This window comes from Cavia porcellus, unplaced genomic scaffold (genome assembly GCF_034190915.1).
Source record: "Cavia porcellus strain 051 isolate PalLab524CR breed Dunkin Hartley unplaced genomic scaffold, mCavPor4.1 scaffold_15, whole genome shotgun sequence".
Lineage (NCBI taxonomy): Eukaryota > Metazoa > Chordata > Mammalia > Rodentia > Caviidae > Cavia > Cavia porcellus.
Window position 1 is genome coordinate 51054424 of NW_026947498.1, and position 20336 is coordinate 51074759.

Below are 20336 nucleotides of genomic sequence, written 5' to 3' on the forward strand. Positions count from 1 at the left end.
TTTTCCTCTTCAGCTTATGATCTGAAAAATCACATTGTCTGTGTGTAGTGTGTACTAGTTAGCTTTGCTAAAATTCTAGTTAACCATCCTTCTCAATGATAAAATTAAAATGTTAATAATATACTCTTGGTAAGTATTATATATAATTCATATTTTCTACTTGTTTCGGTATCTGTGCTTTCATATATTTACTTCATAATGAATATAAATTAATATAAAGCTATCCCTTGTATTGTATCATTTATGACATACTTCCTTTCAGTAAATATATATTAACAAAGGTAAAAAAGAAAACTGCTGTAATAACATCAAGACTTAAAGGAGATCAGAAGAAATGGGCATATCTTATAATAATTCACAACAGTTCCAGCAATGTAATTCATTTTATTTGCTTGGAAAAAAACATGGAATAAAATACATTCATATATGTCCTTATTGTAACCATCAGGCAATATTTTCACTTTTAATCAGGAAAAAAAATCACTTCTGTTATTACAATGAAGCAATCCTTTATTTTTTTTTCAATTTTTTTAGAGAGAATAAAATAAAACAGAATTAAAGCTAATAAATAAAACAGTGAAAGTGATACAGGACTTGAAAACAGAATAATAGGAAATCAACAATGGCTACCATAAGGCCTCTTGTTGTCTTCAAAAAATTGCTGCCCATACTGTCAGACATAATAAAATCAAACAAAACTGAGCATAATAAAATAAATCAAAGCAGAACTTTGAATAAAACAGAACAGTAAAATGGAACAAAACAAAACAACAGTATTGGATTTCAATAACAAGACAGAAGGAAATCCCCCATACTCACTATCCTGCATACTGTCATGCCCTTAACAGATGCTCAGGCTAATGGCTCCAGGCTCACAAAGTGAATCAAACAACACAAGTGTTAAATTGTTTCTGTATCTCAGTGGCTAACAACTGGAGGCTGAAAGGGAGCTGTGTTCCTGTCTTCCAGCCTGTGTGCTGGTTGGCTCATGGAAGGGTGAACTGGTTTCTTTTTTCTCCTTCTGGGAATTGCAAAGCTTCTGTTGGCTCATGAGAAGGGTAAACAGGCTTCTTAATCTCTCCCCGGGGTGATTTGCATGACTTCTACTAGCTCACAGGAAGGGCAAATTGGCTTGCTTCTCCTCCCAGGGACCTATTTGGTTTCCACTGGTTGAAAGGAAATAGCAATCCTTTCTTTTGAGATGCTTTTAGCAAACTGTCAATGAATTACAGGTAACAAATGTGGATGTTAATAAAATAGCACTGGAATATTAATGATAAAGAATTAACAAATTTATAAATAAATGAGGGCAGAAATAATTTAAATATTGCCTCCAAGCCAACAGCAATAATTTTTCTAGATTTTTTCATAGTATTGTACAAACTTCTATACCAGTAAGAGGCAGACAGTTAGTTCCAAGTCAGTGAACATACATGTACAATAGCATATCAATGCATGACTTACTTTGAAAAGATAAGACATCTTTGTCCAAAGCTTCTCTGATGTCAGAGTGTGTCTTATATCTCATGTTAATAGAAAACAAGTAATCATCTTTCCTAGGTAAATATATCATATTAAATTATTTCTGACACTATTCTTTATTAACCTTTATTATCACTTTCTAGTTATTTCTGAAGAGATACCACTTCTCCTGAATAAAAAGATTAATTCTTCTTCTAAAGTGGAAACATAAATATTGAATGTAAAACCAAAGAATTATAGAGTAGAAGAGCACTTAATAAGGGCCAAAGGAATGGGGAAATTGGGAGAAAGCTCACAATTACAAGATAAATACATTTGCAAGAACTAATGTGTTGCATGATGACTATAGTTAATAATGATGTACTAAATTCTTAAAATCTGCAAATAAAGCAGAACTTAAGTGCTTAGTATACACACACAGATAAGATAGGAAACGCATAGTTTAAATAAGGTAATCTCTAAGAAAAATAACCAACTAATTGAAAAGTAGCATTTTTAATTTCAAGTATATCTGTTTCTATAATACCTCTGCAACCAGTCAGGACATAAATATGATTGTCAATGCACTATTCTAGTGGAAAGAGTTCAAATAGACTCATAAAGAAAAAGAAAATAGAATAAGCAGAGCAAATAGAAAAACCATGATATTGAAGGCTTTGTTTTCGTGAAGACAGTTTTACTTTCTCTGACTCAGTTAGCTATCATATAAATCATGAATTGCTTGCGGGCTAAAAAAACTCTTTTTGTTTCATCTGTAACAGTAAATATAAGTAACCTACAGACAATAAGCGTGGAACATTCTGCATTCTGAAATGCATAAGCAAACATGCTGAGATGTTCAAGAAATACTTTCAGATACATAATTAGAGATCATCATTAAGTCTTTTATTATACTATTCTGCATTTGTTCTCTGCAAAAAAAAAAAAAAAAGACAGAAAAAGCTAATTTTAGAATATTCAAATCTCCCAAAGGAAACGAAGCAGAAATCTGGCCAGAATGCCTGTATTGTTAGACCCTGAGACAGTTTTTCTTACTTCACAGCTTTCCTAAAAATAAGCTATCATTAAGCTCTCCAGCATTTCATTTAGTTGAAATAAATTTAACCCAGGCAGTAGACTGCTATACATTACTTGAAGTTTGTTTATCTAATACATGGAATCTAAACAAAGAATATATGTGGGAAAATACCAATTAAAAAGCTGGTAAGAGTTATTTATCTCAAAGTACATGTTCTACATGGCTGTTTTGTTCTAAGCTAATGCGTTATGATTGAGTCATCCCCTTGTTGGGTGAACAGGAAGGAAGTCAAGATAATATAATTTAGAAATCATTAGGGCTGTGTAGAATTATTGTACAGCAGAATGAGGGTAAAAAGGATAAATCACACTTGTTTTTTTAGCTGAAGCCCAACCTGAGATTCTAAGACAGATAATGTAGTGATTTGAAAGCCATTCCCTGAGAACACCTACTCCCTTGATAAACGTTGCTATCTACATTCAGATTATTTATGCAATTTGAATACAAACAGACATAGAAAATAGAAATTGAATACTAAGACACAAAATAAAATCCCTCATATTATTAGGGTTATTCATTAGACATCATAGAAGAAATTATAATTTGAGTACATCCTTTGACTATGAATAAATAAATAATTTCATTACATTCCCCATAGAAATAATGTTGATAGACATGAGCTTTTTCTTTGATTGTCATTAGTAAACTTTAAAAACTTTAGAGATAAGACACTAAATCTCTTAGGATCTATTGTCCAAATAAAGAAACTAATTTAAGGAAGGAACTGACTACTACCATGAAAGAGCCTCTATATTTGAGATATAATAAGTGAAATATGTTCTGTTTCATTTAATTACCCATCAGTGTATCGGTAACTAAACTTTTACTAAGGCTTGTATGTTTTTTACCTTCCAATTCTATTAACACAACATCATTAAGGCACATATTTTAGTAAACATTTATAAAATTTGGATCCTCTTAGTCAAGCCAAACCTGTTTCTACATCTTCTTTTTATTATGTCATCTGTTTTAGTTGCCCATGTAAAAACAAAACAAAAAAAAATAGGGAATTCATGTTCTTTTTCTCTTGTCTATTTTATCTAATCTTTCAGGCCTCTAATTCCAAAATAAGTGTAGAACCAGGTAGTCCTCAGTCCCTCCACTGTTAGCCACTCAACTGTCCACTGGAATCTGTGACTGCTTTCTGCCAGGTTCCACAGATTCCACCTTATTCCATTGAAATTATGCCCCACGCAACAGTGACCCTTTCAAGAAGGAGCCCTGCAATTCCGTTGCTGAACGCATTCCAATAACTTTCTCCATTTCATTTACCCTGAAAGTAAATACTTTCAAATGATTTCCAAGGCCTCCAGAAATGTCCTTTGCAAAAGTCTCACTATTGCATGCTGAAGAAACAAAAACCCCCTGATCATCCTTACTTCTGCTCTTCCTTCATGTAACTGCTGGGTCTAAACAATGCGTGAATCAGTCATATTATAAATCTTTTAGAAGTTATGCAAAAGCTTAGTGTTTCCGTGAAAATAGTACCTCAGCTTATCTGTATGATACAAGTATTGCATTTCCTTGCCTAGACACTACATATGGTTATCTATTTGTATGACTGTTTTTTTGGTTTAGATTTACCAAATTCACTCCTATGTCAGGATTAATGCAATATGCTTATATGAAATAGTGTCCAGATAACGATATACTTACTTTATTGTCTTATCTTAACTCAAATTACTTTTGCCATCTGTGAAAAGATTTCTGGACAATATACTGTGCACCACCTTTCATTAATTTTCTCTTGTATCACTCTTTTTAATAAAACTGATTTTATTATTTATTTAATTTAAAAAATATTTTCTCTCTCTCATCACGGTTAACTTCATCTATACCAATGCTTAACATGTAAATTAACTAAAGAATGTGATATAGCTAAATAGATGTGAACTATATTTCAATGCCCTTACTCTTAATCTATATTGCTGTAACTTCTCTTAATTAATGTATATATATATATATATATATATATATATATATATGTACATGTTTTGTTTTATTTAAGTTTTCATTTTTTTCTTGCTCATTATTGTGCCCATCACATAGAACAGCGTCTAACACATAGTGGGTGTTCAGTAAACTTTGATAACATAAAAATAAGCCCCAAGACTTTTAAATTCCATAATTACTTGATTAAAGTATGTCTTATTTTGGAGCTCTAAAATTTTATGGCACAAAAATCAGTTGCAAATGTACCATTTCTGATTTTCAGCATGTTCTAATCTTGTATAGAAAAAGGAATTTGTATTAGAGATGATTTATTACTCATTACTAATATTTATTTTTGTCACTCATTTTCGGTTTAGAGTAACTGATCTTCATGAATTCTGGATGAGACTCCATATTTTCTGCAGTGTGTGTTTTATTTCCAAATGCCTAGGGGAGAACACTTGTAATTAATGATGATTTTGTCCCTCCAATTCTAGCATCTGTTGTAATTGAAGATACAGTACATGCGATGTGATATTGTGCAGAGCACTGTTGTTCTGGGCACTGGTTCCTACATGGGTTAATGATATTATCCCTCCCAGCTTATGCACAACAGCCCTGTTCCTCACATCACATTTATATGGCTCCTATAAAGGAAAATGAACAACTTGCAATACCAACTGCTTTCAGTTCATCTATTCATTTTATTTTTTCTTTTATTTTGAAGAGAATAAAAACAAAACAAAACAGAACAAACTAATCAGAACAGAACAATGAAAGTGACCCAGGACTTCAAAACAGATAATAAGAAATCAACAATGGATATTATAATGTTTCTCCTTTTCTTCAAAATGACTGTCCATATCAGACATAATAAAATAAAAAACAAAACAATAAAATCAATCATGCCAGACATTGAATAAAGCAAAACAATAAGATAGAACAAAACAAAACAGTTTGAGAACATTATTGGATTTCAAAAACAAAACAGAAATAAATCTTTCATATTTGCTACATTGCATATTGTTATCCTCTTAACAGATGCTCAGATGACCAGTTTTAAGCCTACAAAGTCAAATAATGGAAGCACGAAGAATGTTTTTGTACCTCACTTGCTGTCAACTCTGCCTATCTAAATCAGTCAGTTGCTTGCTGGTGATGGAGTGGACTGGGATTGGGGGGTGGTTCTTGTCTCCTACCCTGCATTATTTGTTGGCTCATGGGCAGGATGAATTGGCTTCTTATTAATCCTACCAGGGCCAACATGGCTTCTGCCAGCTAACGGCAAGGGTGAATTGGCTTTTTTTTTCCTCCTGGGCCCTCCATGGCTTGCCTCCTCTATTTATTTTAGTAAAAGTAATTATAAAAAAAAACCAGTAAATTCTCGCTTTAACTCCCTTGATTACTTGCCTTAGAAGATTTTATTTTGGGTAGATGGCAAGTGCACCTCTCAGAATAATTAGTTAAAAATTGTTAAATGTATATTTGCTTAGAAAAACTTTGGCTATCTATTGTTAAACCAAAGAATAAGAGTATCAGAAAATAGCATGTAAAATATAATTTGAATCATTATCAATGTGCTCTGAATGGTGCAATTGAAATTTTTTGATGAGGATGTGCAGATATTCTAAGTATAGTACAGTGTATATTTATATGTATGTAAATATGTATTTTTAATGTGTATTTATATGTATGTATATATGTATGCATTTAGTTTTAGAAACATTTTTTACAACAGAACACAGAGGCTGAGTGTGGTGATTCACATCAGTAACCCCAGCACTCAGAAACTCGAAGTCAGCCTAGACTGTATAGCAAGACCCTACATAGACACAACTAAGCAAAAACTCAAAAAAGATGCAGAAAACCAATTATTATTGTCCTTCCCTACCATTATAATAAAAAACAAGCTGTCTTGGTTTAATTCTGAAAGATTTAAAAAATTTAATCACCTTTTATCACTTAACTGAGACAAGAAAAAGTGCAATAGCCTAAAAGTATATGGCAACTGAAGACTGACACCCCTCAAAATGCAGTAATCACCCTGATTCTAGAAAGGTTCCACTGTTTCAGCATGAGAGGGCAGAAGGGTCCTAGAAGAGACCTGGTGTGCTGTCTGAGCTCACATGCTATCTAACTTTCACTTCTGTAAAAACTGCTTGTATCGTTGGACCTTAACCACATTGCAAACAGGAAGCCAAGGAAAGCATTCCTTATATCAAACTAGCCTTCAATCTTTGGTCATGCTTTTTATACAACTACTTGACTTCAAGCATATAGAAAAGGAACATTTGTATGATTCTGTTGTCTTTAGCATGCATGCGCTTATGTTCATTGTTTCAACTCCAATGTTCTAGGTGCAGACCTCTTTAAATTTTATGCAAACTTTATACATTTTCCACATTGATTTATTTCATAACTGCTGGTAAAAGCTCAATTTGGAACATATAGTTTGTAAATGTCTCTTAAAATGACTCTTAGTGGACCATGTATCAGCTCTCAAATTCTTAGACTTTCTGGAACCACAGTTTCAGTTCCTGGCAGACTTACATAGCTCCTTAATTTTCTGTGTGATAAGGTACATTCCTTATAGTTCAGCATATTTGAGTCTTTTGGAAAAAAAAATTTTCCCCAAAGCACAATGTTAACCACCTAATTAATGAAGAGCTCCCCCAAAGAATTTTCTGAGGTTTGTCTTTTTAAAATATCCAAAAGCTCATTAGAGCTCAATTTAAAACATACCAGCAACTATCAACTAATTATTCTCTTGTATTGACTTAAATTCTTTCATTTTTAGTATTTTTTCAACAATAAAGATTTAAATCTTTCCTTTTCAGTCCTACTAAATTCAAAGTATATTATTTCAAAAATAATTTATGCATTTTAACTTTAAATTCCAAAAATGAAGAGTACTTTTTTCCTTTCATTTCTTCTTTATAGTCACAAACTCTTCTTTCTGCCATTTTAATTTTATGCAAATAGTCAATAAATGTGCCTCATATGTAATACTTTTTAACTCACAAGCATCCATGTGAAGTACAAGCTATTATCAGTTATATCTTATAAAATATCTCCATGTTGTATGATCTTTTTTCTCCTCTTTGGGACAGATACTGAATATAAAGGCTTTAGTTCATTATTTCAACCTTTTATTTGTTCACCAGTTAAATCTTCATTTCTAATTGTGTCTCTTCACCACTTTACACCTGCTCTTCCAAATGTTCATGATCAAAATCTTGACATATGTTGAACTTAATGTCCTCTTCGTAACTCTTAACTTCCCTTCTTTGTTATTATTCTTCTGTGTTTTCTTCATGTGAGTTCTTCTACAACCGCATTCACTAGGTGTTGAATTTATTATTGTGTTTTTATTATTTATGTATGCTGTTAATAATGTACTTGTACATTATTTATAATTAAAATGCTGCTAAAATATGTACTAATATATATGTAGTAAATTGTATTTTTATGTGCTCATGCATTTATATATAACTAAAATGTATAAGTATTTTTTCATAGCTAGCTAATATATTGAATTATTTTTATACTTTTAAAATATTTTAAATAATTATTTTATACTTTCACTTTCAATGTGGAGAGTGTTTGTTTTGCTGTTTCCTTCATCAACATAGAATTTTAACTATAATGACTGTAATAATAGAAGTTTGACACAAATATACTTTTGTAAGCAGCACTCTATGCTGGCATCATTCTAAATTCCTTATGTTTATTTAATATTTTAGTCCTTATGTTAACCTGATATTGTAGCCCTCCTTTTTTTCTTTCTTTATTTATGTGTTTGTTTGTTTGTATGTTTTTTGAGACAGAGTCTAGTTCAAGCTAGACTTGAATCCGCTATGTAGCCTAGGCTAGACTCAAACTCACAGCAGTCTTTCTGCCTCAGCGTTCCAAGTACAGGGATTATACATACCTACCACTTGCACAGCCATGGAGTTTTTCTTGCTATTGAAAATTATAAACAAAGGAAATAAAGTTAAAAGGCCATATAAGCAATAAGTACATATGAATGATGCTTTTAATAACCTTAGTTTTCTTACATGTTATACTACAGTTTCTCTTAATGCATATATGCATATTTTATTTATTTACTTATTTATTTACCCTTTTTTAATTATCAAGGATTGATCCATAACCAAAGATATTCGGTGATAGCATAAAGGTACTACATTGCATATATAAATGTTTATTATATTATACACACATATATGGAGAGAATCCATGCTATAGCCACTCAAGATTTCACTATGTCCATCAACTTGTCTAAGTCCAAATGAATATAGTGTTTTTATTTAATTTATTATGTTACACTGAATATGGACACCAGATATGTACCATTTGAAAATATAACTCCCCTTATATTCTTGCTAAAAATGTTCATGCATACATGAATGTTTCTTAACTCTAAGACAAAATGTTTCAAATTAATGTAATAGAAAAAACTATCCCCCACATTTAGCAAACTGTCTTTCTAAAGGCAGTTTTGGAAAGAATTTTAATTGTATCCTATTCATTTCATTCATAACAATTACCAACATGATTTGTCAAGTTCAATGAGAAAATCTCAAATTCATTTGTAAAGATGATATTCTTTCTTTCCTAAGTAAATTGTAATATAAGTAGAAAAAACACAACATTGCTCAAATCAAGAAGGTACCAGAACTGGGCATGGCAATCCAGGCCTGTAATTCCAGCACTCAGGAGGCTGAAGCAGGAGGGTTGCTGCTGTTCAAGGCCAGCCTGAGTTGCATGGAAAGACTCTGCCTCAAAAAGACAAAAAAGAAAACAAAGAAAAAGGAAACCAGAAAAGTATCCTTGACTGTTTTAGTTACAAAACTCCGTTCTTTAGTAACATTATAGTTATGTACTTTAAAAAAGCTTTTAGAAGCAGAATTAGAATTTGTAAACTTTTTTTATATTTACCTGGCAGGGGAGATACCATGTCCAAAAAGTGGTTTTTCCGGTAGGGAGCTTATCCATTGCACTGCGGATGTGCTGACCCTTGCAATCTGTCCAATTGTGGGGAACCTGACTGCTTACTCTATGGTAGTGGGGACTGCATTCACGCTTTCCCCTGAAAAAGAGAGAGAGAGAGAGAGAGAGAGAGAGAGAGAGAGGAATATGTAAACTTTTAGATCACTTGTTTTATGAGAAATAGAAAGAAAAGGAATGTGATTCATTTGTTATCCTTCTCATTACTAAAGAAAACTGTTTGGCTGAGGCAGTCTCACAACTTAAAGCTTAATGACTCCAAGCAGGCTTTCTGGTTTATGGTCAGAATTCAAAGGCAGATGACTTGACAGCTCTTAAAGAGGGATCTGTGGAATTGATGCAAATTCAGCCTTTGTGTATGCAAAAGTATAGAAACAGTACGGCCTCATTAACAGCTACCCATCACTAAGGAACAAATTATTTTCAGACATTTGATCTAACCAATCCATTATAGCTAAAGCAGTATTCAAAGTGAATATAATGTTGCCAACCGTCTAAAACAAGAGTTGAGTGACTTTTTCTAAGGACTATATAGTCACTACTTTAGGTCTTGTACAAGGTATGGTTTCCATAATCACTGCACAGTGTGCTGTAAGGCAGAAGTAGTTGTGAAAAATATGTAAATGAATGAGAATGACTATCTTTCAATAAAGCTGTTTTTACAAAAATAATGGCTAGCAGTTTTGTTGAAACCTGATCTAAATAGTGCTCAATGTTACCAAACAATTTGCAAATATCAATACATACTCTGGTTTTGCAAATAAAGAAACTAAATTGAAATTTAAATGACTTCTTCATAGTTATAAGTATATATAAAATGTATGTAGAAGTTATCACTTAGAGAGCAGCTAAAGAAGATTACTTGGGTTTCTACCTAATAAAAGATTAATGTCCAATATCTGCAGGAGTCATCTAAAATCCCACTAGATTTTCTTAGTAAATATAAACTTTTATCATTATTCTATTAAAATGATGCATAAATACATTAATATATCGAGATCATACATGTTTATCTTCCCCAAAGCCAAATATTCTTCATTGTACTTAAGAGAAAACAAATGTGAAAACACGGTAACTTCCTTGTGCCCAAAGGAGAGCGACAATTTTCACTACCAAGTCTACCTCAAAAAAAAAAAAAAAATCAGAAAATGCAGTCCTGAATGGCTATTTTGTTCCAAGTATTTTATAGCTCTTTCTCCCATTATAAAAATGGGAAAGTGACCTGGAAATGAAAATTTTTCCTCAGGGACAAATTCCTATAGATTTATTATCTTGCCTCAAAGGGATGGGATTGAGCCATTTTTATAGCCAAAAGTTACTTTTATTTTCAACATAAAGAGTCTTTCTGTAGAGTCTTGCAATGTGTAAAAGGATAACTCTGCTGAGGACTTCTCCCTCCTCTGCAGGCACCAAGACCCCATCACTGATATTTGCCAAGTAAGTTAATAGCACTCCAGTAGTTTTCTGCCAGATATGTGAATTTGGAATGTTGTGAAACATTAAAATTATGGGGCCCTGGATCTCACACACCTCAACCTTATTCTCCAGAGTCACAGGCAACTGCCCTCACAATGATCTATGCTTCCTGGAGTTGGATTCTGAATACCTGTGTTTTTTTTCAACTATCCTTCCGGTGATTCTCAGGCACAGCCATTGATACAAAAGGAGAGAAATTTCTCAGATAACATGCAATCTTTAAAAGTCAATTTTTGAAAAGTGCTTATTTATCAGAAATATGTGTGTCCCTAGTGTGTCTGGAAAATATGCAAAAATACCCACCTTCAAAAGCACTCACCACACTATCAAAGGCAGCATTGGAAGCCGGTGGAATTAATCCTGTCAGACTTCATGAGGTCTTCCCTCGGCTCATCCCCTCCAGCTCTATCTAACCCAGTGCTGATTTCATCGTGTTCTGGGAAGACCCTGTCAGCAGTCTTCCATTTCCCACGCTAGGTCAGTTAGGGCTACTCTTCAGAAAGGGAAATTTGAGCAATTCCAGAAAGTAGCACCACCAGCAAACTACACACCAGCTGACAGTAAACAAAATAAATTTGCAACTGCCTATCTTTCCTAAATTACCATTGGGATATTTTTAACACTGGTGACATTTTGATCTTTAAGGATAGCTCCTTAACAAGCAACAATATTATATAAAACTTTTAAGCCCACATAGCAGATGCCTCTCCTGTGGGCTGGGACCTTCATGGGATTTATCCAAAGTCTGTTAATGAATTTATCATGAAAACGACAGTTAACAGCTTTTTAGATTTATCATCAATCTTATTTTTCAAAGACTATAATGGTGTTGTGTGAACTGGCAGGCTCCCAGCACTTAACCTGATTATGACTGACAGTTGCTGGATATCAATCTAACGAATTTGATTAAATTGGTATTTTAATTCATTAAAGCTTCTGTATCATGTTATGAGACAAAATAATGTATAAACGATGGAAATTTTCTTCTCAGAGTTCTCCAAGCTGGATAGTCCAAGATCAAGTAGTTGGCAGATTCAGCGTCTGCAGATGACTACAGTCTGCTTCTAATATTAATGCAACATCCTCCAAAGGACCTGAGCATGATCCTCACATGGTAGAAGAGGGGAAAGGTAAAATGGGGAGAACAGAGCACCTCAATTCCTTAACAAGAGCTCCAATCACTGATTGCTCCACCAACTCACCACCTAAAGGTGTCACTTCTTAATACTATTGCCTTGGGATTAAGCCTTAGTATAAATTATAAGAGGGTCAAAAAATTCAAAGCATTGCAAACTTCAGTTGAAATTACAGCTGAACATAATCATATGGATCACAATAATCATGTATTTAGGAAGTGATGAGAGTTTATCATCAAAAGAAGGAATTACTTCCTTTACTAACTTCATTGGATATTAATTGATCATTTTATTTGGCTTCCTAGTGCAGCATTAGTTACAGATAATTTATTTTAATAAATTCAGCTTTTGCCCTCCATAAAACCACATATTTCTGTTTTTTATATTGCTTCACCTTCAGTAATCTATTCCTATGCTATATCTTCTAAAAACTTCTCTAATATCTTGTTTCCACGGTTTGAACCACCAAATTTCATTGCTGTGTTGGTTACTTTTCTCTTTTTATTGAGACTAAATATCTGACGTCCAAAATTGGTTTATTAAGCTTACAGTTTGTGGACATTTCAGTCCATACACAGCTGCTTCCAAGACACGGTGGCGTGGCAGAGGGGCAGCTGTTCATGGTGTCAAAAAGAAAGCAAACAACAAGGGCAAAATGGGGGAGCAGAGAGAAGACCCTTTCCCTTCTTTCCCTCCCTTATAATGTATACTGCATTAGTCTACCCGCACCCACAGTCCCCGCACTGACCCATGAATCAGTCACAAACTCTAAGCATGGGTAGAGAACATCTAGACACAAATCATAACGCTTGCCTGGATTATTACTATTGGTTATGCTCCTTCACATTGATCTTGTTTCCACTCTTATTAAATTCTGCTTTTAAGAGGCACCTAGCGCATACATCAGTAACATTCATCACTGTGTATAAGTTTTCAGTGAATTCTCTTCTCAAAATTTCAACCCTGGATTACAACAACACATTGCCTGGTTTTCCCCTTCCTAGAAAGGAATAAGGCTTTCCGTCTCCTATGGCTTCTTGCTCTAACTGTTCTGTGTTCCTTTGTTGATTCCCTCATTGATTATATTAGCCTACTTTTCTGTCTGGCACATTATTCCTTCCCTGCCTTGCTTGCAAATCTTTTTCCAGTTCTAAAAGTTAGAACTTTGATCCCACTTTTTTCCAGGAAATGTGCCTTAAGTTTGAATAAAAGCTGATCCACTTCTGCATCTTCATTCTGGAACATTACTTCATATACTTCATTATATTATATATAATATTATCATCACATCATTCTAATGTGATAAGAACAGTGAGCTCTCTGAATGTACGACTACATTTTTCTTATTCTTTTAATTATTTCAAGGAGCTACCATTATCCTCAAGCCAAATTAATAGATAAGTGAGTGACTAATTATTTCCACTCTGAGTAAAAAATATTTCTATAGGGTTTGCTTCATGTTCAATAGACAAATATTTATGGACTTTACTTCATCATAGCTAAAAAGATAAAAACAAACATACTCTATATATTTTCATGAGTTTATGATCCTATTGACCCTTATTGAATACTGATGTCAATAACATTTATCAGTTAACAGCTGATAACACACTACTCATATATTTGGAGAGTAAAGTGAGCTAAAGTGACGTTTGGTGAAAGACAATAAACAAAAGGGAACAGTGTAATGAGACCTGTCTCAAAATAAGATGCTAAATGAGGCTGGTGTGTAATTCAGAGGGAAGGCTCTGAGTCAATCCCCAGTTCCATGACAATCCCCAATACCAAAAAATTCATTAACTAGTTAAACAAACCAAACAGGAGACTAGATGGAGGAAGAAATGCTTGTTATATAATGATATTCAAAGCAATTACTTTACTCACAGTTCCCAATTCATGTTTCCGAATATACACACTTTGGGTATATACAAAGCGTCTGTCAGATGCAAACATGGGGCTTCATCAATTGTTATTTGACTGACTGTGATCCAATTATTTACATTTTCTAAATCCATTTGACATTTATATTCTAAAAGGCAGAAACAAGCAAGAAGTATGAACTAAGAAGTCCCATATACATCTAAAACCCAATAGGATACACAATATTAAAATCTCAAAGACTGAGAACAACATTTGACTTTGTGCATACCTTTCAGATACTGGGGGGATATGTGGGTCCCCACACCTTCAGGCAGACATTGCTATGCATCTCAAGGTTTGCAGCAGGGACCTGTAGCTCTTCTAAGCTGGTGTTATGTGTTGGTGATGCTTCAGTCTGTGTTCTTGGGATCAGCCCTGTCCCCGTGGCTCCACTCAGCATTGCTTTGTGAGGAGTTCTCTACAATGGTCTCAATCCAGTTTTTCCACTGGCCTGCTGATGTTGTGGCAGCCTCCCTCCTGGTACATCTCTACTTGAACCTCAAAGCTCTCTGAAGCATCTTTTAAAATCTCTGTGAAGAAAGCCATGGCCCCACAGTTCTTAAACTCTATGAACCTGCAAAATTAGCACCACATGGGTGCTGAGAAGACTCTTGTGCCTTCTGGAACAAAGGCCTGAGCTATACTTGGGAGCTCTTCTGGGACAGTTAAAGATGTCAAGGAAAGCTTCACTGGAATGTAGAGAGCAGAGACTTGTTGGAACCCTGGGCTGCAAGCCAGAAGATTTCACAGGCACCCTGGAGCCCTCAAGATTCCAGTAAGTTATTCAGCATATCTCTCTCTCTCTCTCTGTCTTTCTCTCTGTCTTTCTCTCCCTCTCCCTGTCCCTGTCTCTGTCTCTGTCTCTCCCTTCCTCCTCCCCCACCATGTGTGTTACTAGGTTTTAATCTGGGATTACAAGAGTGTCTTACACACATCCGGTCTGGTTTTCTCCTTTCTGTCTGAGACCATGTCAGATGACCTTCACTGTCCATTTTTATACCAACACTGTGTGCATGATAACTTACATATCTCTAAGATAGAGCCCTTCCAGGTTCTCCTCTTCTGAGCTCCCTCTAGAATTTCTGACACTTTCTATTCACAGTGATACATTTTTTACAGGACTTACTTCAAAACTGTGTAACCTATATGCACTCCAGTTACAAAGCTGCTCACACAGTATCAAGTATTTGTTACAGCAGTAACTTCCACTTGTCAGTACTAACTTTTGTCTTTGTTGTTATGTGACCAAAATCCCACAGATTAGCCAATTTCAATAGTCAACATTCATTTCACATGGTTCCAAATGATAGAAAAACAAGATGAGGTTCCTGACACAGCTGATGTCTGTTAAGAGCTGTTCTTTGTGCTTCAAGTTGGTACCTCGTTGGTTTGTTCGCTAAAAGAATGATTGCTGTATCCTTCACACGGGGAAGACAGCATCAAGAGTTGAGGTTTCTGAAGCTTTGTTTTAGGATACTAATCTATCCACAAGAGGGGGACCTCATTTTTAATTATTTTTTTTCCAAAAGGTCACACCATTTAATATGATGGTGTTAGAGATTAGATTTCAACATATATTTTCCAAGGAGATACCCTCATTCAAACCATTACACAGGCCATGTGACTAGGTGTCCTAAGTAATTTCACATCACTTAATACATAATGAATATTTTAGTCTACTAATTGTGATCTCTACTCGTATTTATCCATAGTGTTCATTTAATTTATTCCTAGTCATTTTAGGTAGTCCACAAAGAAGAGATAAGATGCAATTATGTATCTTCACTAAATATAGAACATAATTTCTGAAAACAACTGACAGAATATACTATGTATTGTGTTTTTTATTAATCAAGTTACTTACATATCCATTTAATTTTTTCTCCCCCTTAATATTCAATTTCTACTTTATTTCTAAGTCTAGGATTTTCAAAAGTATAAAAACAAACTTCCGATTTAAAGGAAATCAGAGAAGCTATCACAAAAACACTCTGTTGGATCTAAAATATGGTTTTTTGTCCCATGAATTCACTTGAAGCAATATTTCAGTGAGGATGTATAAAGAGGGCGTTTGGTCTTATTGTCACTCCTAAACTTTGGGAAACTGTTTAGAAGTTTTTAGTTTTGTTTCTCAAAGGGCTAGGTTGCACTTTTTTTGTACTGCCAGTTTTCACAGATACAAGTAAACTGACTTTGTACCATGATTCTTCCCCAAAGAAAACTGCCTATCGATACTGCTCTACAGAACATGGTTGTGCAAGGCTTGTAGCCCTTTTCACTTCAGCTAAATAAGAAAGTGGAATACGTGCTTATTTGGGTTCCAAGCGTTAATTAGATCTTAACAGAATCATCTAGTTAAACTGTCTGCTTTGTGGTACAGTACCACAATGAAGACATTTCTAAAAGAAGACTAGTACACCGATTATAGACCTAGATAATAATGATTTAAATAAGAGATGAGAGAGAGAAAAAATTCTATAAAGCTGGCTTTTCAGACGTTTTGCATAACAAAGTTTCTAAGGTTACAAGCTGTAAAAAAAATTTTCTTTAGCAGAGTGTATGTACTTTTGTACAATTTATTAGCTATTGCACAATTTTGTACAACTTATTAGCTATTGCAAATCCATTTTAGTGTTCTAGGAGTGTGAGATGATACTAAGATACTAAGACACCGTTAGAAAATAACTAATTAATTTATACTAACTTGAAATACACCTATAAAAACAGTTGCAACTACTGATTCCAGGTTATTTTCTTGTCTATTTGTTTGCTACCACGTTGTGTTTTACTTTACTTACTAGAGACCAATTTGTGTTGATGTCCCAGAGATAATTTAGCTCCAATTTTATAGATGATCAATTTGCTTTTTTTTTGTATAAATGTTACTGTATTATCAGAGTATTATACCTTATTTTTAATAGTATGACATTTATTTCATCTCCTTTTCTCCTGGAACTAATTACAAAATATAGTTAATCTTTTCTCTTTCTTTTAAATTATTTACCATGATAGTCATTGATTGTACTCAAGTCAAGATTTCTTTCAGCCCTTTAATATGCTTTCTCCTGTTTTGTTCTGAAGCTCAGTAGATTCAAGCTTTTATTTTTACTATATAAAGATTATAGACTATTCTACCATAAACAAGCTCATTTAGAACAAAAGATCAGCTTCAATCCACGTCACTTACTTTTATGTAATTTTACAATTTATATTCCAATCCAAGTATAAAATGATTCATTTTAACAGTACTATTTAAATTATAAGAAAGAAAATTCACAAAAAATGATACATGAATTCCACTTGTATCTTGCTTGTCATTCACATCAACCATCTTGATTGGACAATAGATGACAGATGACTATTGGGTAGTTAGAAAGACTGATTGACTGACTGACTGATTGATTGATTGATTGATTAAAAATTTGTTTCAAAATGCTCTCAGATCTAACTATGACTTTGACATACAGAGACTTAGTCTATTCTCAATTCTGTTCAGTGCTCTATCATTTATTTTTTGCAATAAAGTTTGTTATTTAGTTTTAATGAAATTTTCTCTGTAATTTAACACATAGTATTATTTTTAATAAATTTCCATATAATGTTCCATTGTTGTAAATTTAGTATCTTGTCTCTATCCACATTAAAGAATTCCTGCATGATGGTTCTCAATACTTTCTCTCTTTCAGAGCTGTCAAAGTGAAATGTAGTCTTAAGCTTTAGATGTATTCCATAAGGAAAATTTTCAGAAGTCTAGATTAACCAGTTTCTAGGTAAGATGTTTATTGAAGAAGAAGGACTTTGCATTTAATGTATGAGTCATTCCAAGAATGTTGGAAAAGCATTAAAGATTTTCAGAATTTCTACATCTTTACAATGCAGTTGTTATACTTCCTTCAGTTTATCCACCTACAAGTTCACATTATACTCTGTGTACAAAACAATCCTGGGAACAGATTTGGTGATCAACTAGACTATTTAAGTGGAAAGTACATTGTATTCTTTTTGTACCATTCGTGTGTCCTATAATATGCCAACCATTGATGTGGGAAGAAATAGTCAATTTATGTTTGAATAAAATATGGTATAAACAATCACCAAATAAGAAAGACTAAATTATGTTTAGGGTTAAACTTGATTAATTTTTAGAAAGGTTGTAAGATTCCCTATAAGATGTTAATTTAATTATTGATTTTATTTCTTTAAGATAAAAAATAAAGAAATGTACTCCAGTTTCTAATTTGAAGAAAAAGGGCTTGGACATCCAATACGTGAAAAACATTTGTCTAATTACACAGTGAATGGTAAATGATGTGAGAATTTGGGTTTCAACACCAATGGTAATGGACTTACCCTTACTAATCATAAACTCCATGAGTTCAGTGACTACACGCTCATTATGTAAGATGCTAACTGTAGGACAAGTATAGATATTATTTATTCTTTCTGTGATTGTTTCATGACACTAAAATTATCTCAAAATAAAAAGTTGAAAAAATAAGAAATGATTATAGTAAGCTTAACAATTGGGCCTTAAAATTATTCTTCTCCATTAAGTAATTTTAGTATTGCCAGGTAGTCTTAGATCTGAAGCTTCTGATTCCAAATTCCAAGCTAACTAATTGTTTGCAATGTTGATGTATGAAATATTTCTTCAAATACTTTCATGCATGAAGACATTATTTGTGGTCAATTTGTTTAAAAGGAAATTTAGAGATTTCAAGTATATTTTAAAGTTCCTTATAAGTACAAGTGCACACATCTGAATCACATATCCTTAAAAATAATACCAACTCTATAAAGCATAAAGAAATACATATAGGCTTTATAGTGATATAAGAAAAGGACTATCCATCAAAATCATCCAATTATACGTAAAAATAAAGCATCATTCATTTATCCCTTTCTTGGATTCACAAGAGCTTCTGGATACACTAACAAAAGGACAGGCTGTTAAATTTAGGAAATGCTTCAATCTTTTTATATTGTCCTCCTTAACTTCTTCTACTGTTGACGTCTTATCTGTCCCACCTCTAATTGTTTTACCTTCTCAAATTCATAGAATATATAGGGAAAGCATGACCAAAATTCAAAGTTCAGTCCACAGCTAATTCTTAAGCCGATCAAACAATTAACCGATTGATTTTTATCAATCATGATAACTTCACACAGGCAGATGGGATGTTGTGAAACAAGACTCCGTTTGAAGATCTTAATTAATTTTATTTTAATAAGTCTGGATTATTTAAAATCAAATAGATACTATACAGAAGACCAAATTGTCATTTGAAGAAAACATTTTTTTACCTATTTACCTACATAATAAGATACTTCTTTCAAATGATTGAAGCGATTGTAATTGGAATTAATCCTTCTAGATGGTCATTAACATACCATATAATGAAATATGCATAGTATTTTCTAATATCAAGCTACAAAACCAGGCTACAAGAAAAAGCTATTTTTGTTTTGGCAGTCCAGTTTAAAACCTGGTCACTCATTTTCCAGGACAGAAACCTTTTTCTTCTCAGTGTCCTTTGTAACCATATGCATTTTCTTTAGTTGCACCAAAATCTTAGACTTCCATTCTACTAAAACAGGGATGTCAGCTGTAGATAGGAGCTGGACCAGGGCTATTTTGGTGGTGATATTATGCAGCTGTTAATATGTGTTACTATAAAACATTCATTGCTTTTATTATTAGGGATATTCAAAGATTTAGAAACTTTATGATCACACGTGAAAACAAACTACTGATCTAGTTTCCTTAGAGCAGTTACCATGCATCATTTTCCTTTTGTCCTGTTTCTCAAGAAAATGCTTTTGTAACAGACCTTCTCCTTATTCTGTATAGCCTCAATAAATCCCTTTTTTATTTTATAAGATATATGCTTTTCTTATCATGCATTGCTTTAGACTAAGGTTCTTTTCACATTCTCTGGCAAATTTCTGGCTTCTTAAACAATCATAGATAACTATCTTGACCTTAAAGTTTGAGGTCAGGAGTATTTACATATACTGTTAATGAAATACTGCATTAAAAATTTCAAGCATTTGACCAGTGCTTTCCCCTGATTTGCTTCATATTTTCCTGGAGGCTTGTGTTTATCCATTACTGTAACAAAAATCCCTGAGATAAATCAACTTACAAGATAGAAAGGTTTATTTTGGTGTACAGTATCAACACCCCAACTCTGTAGTTGCTTTGCCCTATCATCACTTTAAGTCTGTGACAAAGCAGAACATTATGTCTATGTGAGTGGTAGAATAAAACTGCTTACATAATCTCAGTCAGAAAGCAGAAT

The 20336-nt window shown here is 33.4% G+C and overlaps 1 non-coding gene across 1 annotated transcript; it reads left to right on the forward strand.

Moving 5' to 3' along the window:
- Positions 1-9425: 9425 nt before the first annotated feature.
- Positions 9426-9586, forward strand: LOC111756641 (U1 spliceosomal RNA). The gene has a single exon (XR_002791071.1). It is a non-coding gene; the product is annotated as a U1 spliceosomal RNA (small nuclear RNA).
- The last annotated feature ends 10750 nt before the right edge of the window (positions 9587-20336 follow it).